This window comes from Zeus faber, assembly GCF_960531495.2.
Source record: "Zeus faber genome assembly, chromosome: 6".
In the NCBI taxonomy this organism is placed as follows: Eukaryota; Metazoa; Chordata; class Actinopteri; order Zeiformes; family Zeidae; genus Zeus; species Zeus faber.
In genome coordinates, this window is record NC_137201.1 from 29,809,105 (window position 1) to 29,815,280 (window position 6,176).

The window sequence follows — 6,176 nt, forward strand, 5'->3', positions numbered from 1 at the left end:
TCATTTCTCGCTCGTTCCGTCGGCTTCCCCGTAGGAACTCGAGAAAAAAAACACGGGGCGACCACCTGCCAACTCCTGAGCAGAGGAGCCCCCCCGAGGAGGCCGCCATTACGGCTCAGACTTGGCTCGAAGACTCCCTTCCCATCAGGCACCTCTCCTCCTTCCTCGTTTTCGGGAGCTCGCTCTCCCGCCCCCCGAGGGGCCGCGCCTTGGCTGGCTCTTGCTCTTTCAGAGCCCCCGCGTCACCGTCGCCCGCCTCCGCCTCGGCTCCAGGGGCCCAGGTCTTCAGTCACAGTCACAGCCAAGTGCTCAGGAATAGAACCGCGGCCCCTAATGTTGGTGTCTCACTCTCACACACACACACCCCTCTTGGTTCACTGTGCCCTTTCCTGTTTCTCGCAGCCTTCATCCAACCACCGAGGAGGTGCAGAATCTCTAGTTTTCACTGTTTTTCATCCATTTGCACCAAAATGATATCTCTGAATTTAGGGGGGGGGAGTGAACACAAACATGCACACGCACGCACAGTTGCACAATCAGCCACAAGGGCTGTAAACACAGATTTGCATCTTCTGAAGTCGGTCAAGGCCAAAATTGTGTATTATCCAAGGTATTCATTTTAATGAATGATTCTATTAGAGACCTCCTACTGACTGACGTGAAATGCACCATCAAAAGAACAGATTGATGATTTGGAGGATTGAAATATCGGGACAAGAAGAAGTAGTCGTAGTTTTATTTACATAAAATAATGTATAGACATAATGGTGAACTATTTTAACTGAACATTTAATGGAAGCCTTTTTTTTTTTTTCCATCAGAACATGCAACCTTACTTACAAAAGCGCATTGTGTTGCCCTGGTATGAAATGCGCTTTATAAATAAAGTGCCTTGACTTACTGTAATTGTAGTAAAACATCGTGATCTACAATCGTCTCAATATATACAGTGTACACCGATCAGCCACAACAATAAAAACACCACTAATAACCACTCATATCGTGTAGCTCCCCCTCGTGCCGCCAAAACAGCTCTGACCCGTGGAGGCATGGACTCCACCAGACCTCTGGAGGTGGCACCAAGACGTTAGCAGCAGATCCTTGAAGTCCTGGAAGTTGGAGGTGGGGCCCCCATGGATCAGGCCTGTTGTTCGAGCACATCCTACAGACGCTCCATCGGATCAAACCCTAACCCCGCCCATCCACATGACGTAGAAGAAAAGGTGATTCATCAGACCAGGCCACCTTCTTCCATTGCTCCATGGTCCAGTTCTGATGCTCAGGTGTCCATTGTAGGAGCTTTGGGTGGGTGGGCAGGGGTCAGCATGGACACTCAGAGCGCTGCCATACGCAGCAAGCTACGATGCACAGTGTGTTTAATGTTCTGGCTAATCGGTGTGTGTGTATATATATATATATATATTTACTGTACGGATATACCACAGGTGGGTGTTACCTCCACTGGCCTCTCAGACCTGGTGGAGGCCACTCACCGGGTAAAGTTTCGGGCTGAATGGAGACAGCCGCCGCTCGGTGACGGAGGCTCCTGAGAAAAGAAGTTTTGCATGGCCTCAGTGAGCGATGGCTCTCACAGGTGTGTGTGTGTGTGTGTGTGAGAATCAGAAATGTGTTTATGGATTAATTTTGTCCTTTTATGTTTGTGCAGGCCTGTGGCTGAGTATACACACAAATATGTGCACTGCGAGTGTGTGTGTTCACATCCGTCTTCCTGGGTTTGTTTGTCCTAAAGACAGTATTTTCTTTCATATTTTTTTTCATTTTTTCCTCCCCACAGCACGTTGATGTATGGCTCGGCCTCTCGGGCGCTTTAGAGACCCGCAGGTCGTGCCGAGCCGCACACCTGGGATGTTCTGCACTTTCCGTCCAAATCGCTGAGATAATGTGGCTGGCATGGCAGCGGCGGAGAGCACGGTATTACTCTCAGGGGGCCAAACAGGCCAACGTGGCCTCCTTTTCTGGAGGAGGCTGGGAAGGACACAAAGCACCAGGGTGGCCTGGAGGTCAGGCTGCGTCCCAAAACCAGCCTCTTACTTCTGCCATTCCTCCGCACTGCTCCTTCAAGAGGACAGGAGGGAGGTATAGATTCCCCCAATCTGCCACATAGCCAATCAAATTGGCTGTACCATTTCGACGCTGATCGTTTCCTGCTAATCCTCACCTGTAGAGAAGGGGGAGGCTGGTTGCTTCAGTGCGTTAAGCTAAGAAACTAGGTTCACTTTTCAATATACACTATATGAGCCATTCAATATTTTTGCATTATGCCTGTGCTCCTCTATATGATGTTCAGATTGTTGGTGGCGGGGTCCGCCTTTCCCGGCAAGAATGCACAGACAATCTTATGCGTTACCACCTCTTAACCCCGATCTCAGCTCCTGTCCAGAGCGTTTTTACCCCACTTCCACGTGCAAACACCTTGCCTTTGGTGGTGTTTTTAATTGGTTCCCTGTGGAAATGGAACCAAGTGAGGCTATTCCCCGTAGTGCACGATGAGACTGACGTACGACGTCCCCGTCCGCCTTTCTAACCTGGGTGCTCACAGCATCCCCAGGCCGATCTCCACCTCCACCCCGTTCCCTCCGCCTCCCGCTTGGCGGGACATCTGAAAACGGAATGTGCAAATTACGCTCCGTCCCAGCTCAAAATTAAAACCCTGGACTGTCCCAAACGCGCCGGGCGCGTCGCCGGCCCGTTTGGCGGCCGCCCCCACGGCGCTGCATTCCCCCCCCCCCCGACCGCTCTCCACAAGGTCCATCAGACCTCATCAAGGCCCCATCTGCCTCCCACAATGCAATGCAGCGTCCGGGCCGTCCGCCGGCGGGGGGGCAGCGGCGGAACAACAACTGTTGTTGCATGAGACGGAGAGTGAAGAGCGAGCGCTGCAGAGATCTGAGCCGAAGGACGGCGGCGGATAAAGGGCCGGGCGGCCGCAGGACACGGGGGCAGTTGGCCGCTTTGCCCGTGATTGTCTTTCGTAATTAGCCCGGTGTTTCATAATTAGCCCAACAACTAATGGGGGCTGATCCCACCCCCACCCCGCCCCACCCCACCAACACCCACCAGGTTTGGACTAAATGCACCGTTAGCCAGGTCACTTAAACGTCCCAGTTGGCACCCAACACGTGACTCCTCGTGCCATTTGGCCGAGTTCCTGGAACATTTCAACGCCGACGGCATCGGGGGTGGGGGTGGGGGTGGTGTTGGGGGGCAGCAGCTGGTGCTGCTGACAGATTGTGGAAGCCCCCCCCCCCCCCCCCCCCCCCTCTCTGTGGGAATCCTGGGGGTCCTGGGTGGTCTCACTGACGACCAGTGAGAAAATCACTCTGTTTCTTAAATCGGAGCCTTGACCCTCCACCCTCCACCCGGTTGAAGGCTGGAAGACACCGCCAGGAAGCGGCAGAACTCCACCTCAGGCGCCCGAGTCCACATCAAAGCGTCTGATTTTCTCTTGTTTCCCGTTGTTGAGGAGTCCAGCGGCGTCGACGTCCTCCCGGACTCGTCTGAGCGCCGTCAAGTGGAGCTGTAGCCTGTTTTCTGGTCTGCACCACGTTTTCCATGAGCCCCGCCCTTTTTCTTATGATGGATGAGATTTTTATTTTTGTCTGACTGACAAAAACTGTCTTTTATTTTATTTAGTATTCTTATAATATTCCTTTTTAGATTTGTTATCTTAGGTTCCCTGTATATTGCCATTTTTTTTTTTAATCTATTTTTCTGCTTTTTTGTCTATTGTTAGGTTTTTTTTTTTGTTAATTTTTGGGTTGACAGTATTGAATATTATTTATATATATATATATGCACATCAGCTTTTAGTTAAGTTTATAAGTTATTTTCTGGTTTAAATTTCTCTATTTTTAATCTCATTATTATTATTATTATTATTATTATTATTATTTTATTATTATTTTATTATTATTGTGATGCTGCCATTTCCCTCCTTCCCCTCCCTCACCGTCAGGCCGGGTCCTCGCTCCAAACTCGGTTCTGCTGATTTTGATTATTACTTTGGGGTCATTTGAAGTTGCCTTGAGAAAATAGAATCCGTTTGTGTGGTCTGAGCCGCTCCCTTCATCCCACTCAGATTTCACAAATTTTTGTCACATTGACGTCGTTTCTATGATCTGCCTCTGGGAAAATCCTCCCGACAAGGTGACACAACTACGTTGGAAATTCTCTCCTTCAGTCCTCCTCCCACTGGCGGTGACGGCGGCTCGTGTTTTTGTTTCATTTCCTGTTAAATCAATAAACAACAAATACAAAATCCAGCAAAAAAAAAAAAGAAGTAAAATTCACGGAAACGCGTGTTTTCCGTCGCGTCATGTCACGTTTTCCAAAACCCGAAAACAGGATGCAATTGACAAAACAACAATAATAATAATAAAAAAAAAAAAAGGAATCCTGCAATATTTAAAACCTACGAATGTGAGCTGTGGTCAGGGAAAACGCTCTTTTCAACCCTAAAATAAGCCTTTCGGTCAGAAGGAAACTTTCTGCTTTCGCGGTTTCCTGGCGGTGGATATGGTCCCGATGCCGCCGCCTCAAAGTGTTGAAATCTATTAAAACATCCAGCGGGCGATGGTGCGCAGACGCCCACCGTAGCGGAAGCAGCTTTTATTTATTTTTATTTTTTATTTTATTTATTTTATTCTTTTTCTTAACTCATCTCATCCGTTCATGAAGCTCATGAACCCAGGGACGAGCTTTCTGTTGGCGCTCCAGCCTCTGGGATGTTTCCATCGCTTCTTCTCCGCGGGGCATCGTCCTCCACGTCGGGGGGGGGGGCCCCCCAGTGCCGGCATCCGCAGGAAACCTCAGTTTGACGCCTTCCTCCACAAGCCCTGGGGAGAGCTTTGCCGTCAGCCTCCACCGTCGTTCATTTGGCTGGGGGCCCGCCCCGGGGCCTCCCACAGGTGGTCCCCGGACCCCGCCGTTCTGCGTCGCCTGAGGATCCCGTACGGTGGCGATCTCGGTCGCGTGCTGCCCGCCCCCCTCTCCCACATCTCCTGCTTCCCGTGTTTGAAGTCTTTTTTTTATTTAGGTTCACGTCGACGTTCACCTCCACGCCGTCGCTGCTTGATGGGGATTGGTGGTGTTTTTATTTTATTTTATTTTTTAGGGGGGGGGGGCGATTTCGGGAACTGAGGTGTTTTCTACCGTAATGTTCCATGCAAGTCTGACTGATGAGGCTCAGATCAGAATGCATATTATTATTATTATTATTATTATTATCGTCATCATGGTGATTTAGTGCACCGTTCAGTTCTCCTCATTGACGAGCGTCCGGTGGGATACATTTCCATATGTAGCTTCAATGTGACGAAGCGCGGTTGGAGTCTGCGAGGCCGTGCCGGCAGGGATCCCATTCCGGACGATTATCGTCGCGGCGAAATGGCTCGCCTGGACCTCGCTGCGTGGGCGTCGGCCGGCCATTTGATTGCACCGCGTCCTTGAAACCGCTCCACGCGGAGTTCTGACGACCTCATCTGCAAGCTGCCTCAACAAATCCATCAGTTACGTGTGTGTGTGTGTGTGTGTGTGTGTGTGTGTCCCTCGTTGTCATGCTGGTCCAGATAACGCCGTGATGCGCGCCCCGTCCTACGGCGGCCAGCGAGGGCCCTTCCTCAGCGAGTGGCGTCGCAGGAAACACAGATTCATATTTCCGCCCGACATTGTTTTTTACCGTCATTTTTTTTTTAAATGTAATGAGGATCATTTTTTATGGGATGGGGCCGTTACACCCGGGGCGCCTCGTTTGTCTGCGACCCCCTCCCCCGCTGAATGTGTTGGGCCTGAGGCGCCGTTGAAGGTCCTTCAAGGTGAGGGACGGTGAAACAGACAGACAGGCAGTTTGTTTTTTTTCGTCGGCTCCGTGGCTTCTCGTTTCGAGCCGCCCAGGAAGGGGGCGACACTAAGTCCACATCAGGAGACTTTAAACCCTTCAGGGTCCTTTTCCAGGTCCTTTCCAGGTCGCTTAAGGTCATCTTAACATCATCTGTGACGTCGCCCGTTGGTTCCTGAAGAGACAATTTGAAGCCTCGAGTTCGGGCTCACGCACGGGGGTCGTCCGGGCTGGCTTTAACACCCCAGGGAGCGACGCCATACCGCTCTCGCCCCCCGGGGACGACGACGACGACGTTTTTGAACTGGTCCTTGATTTT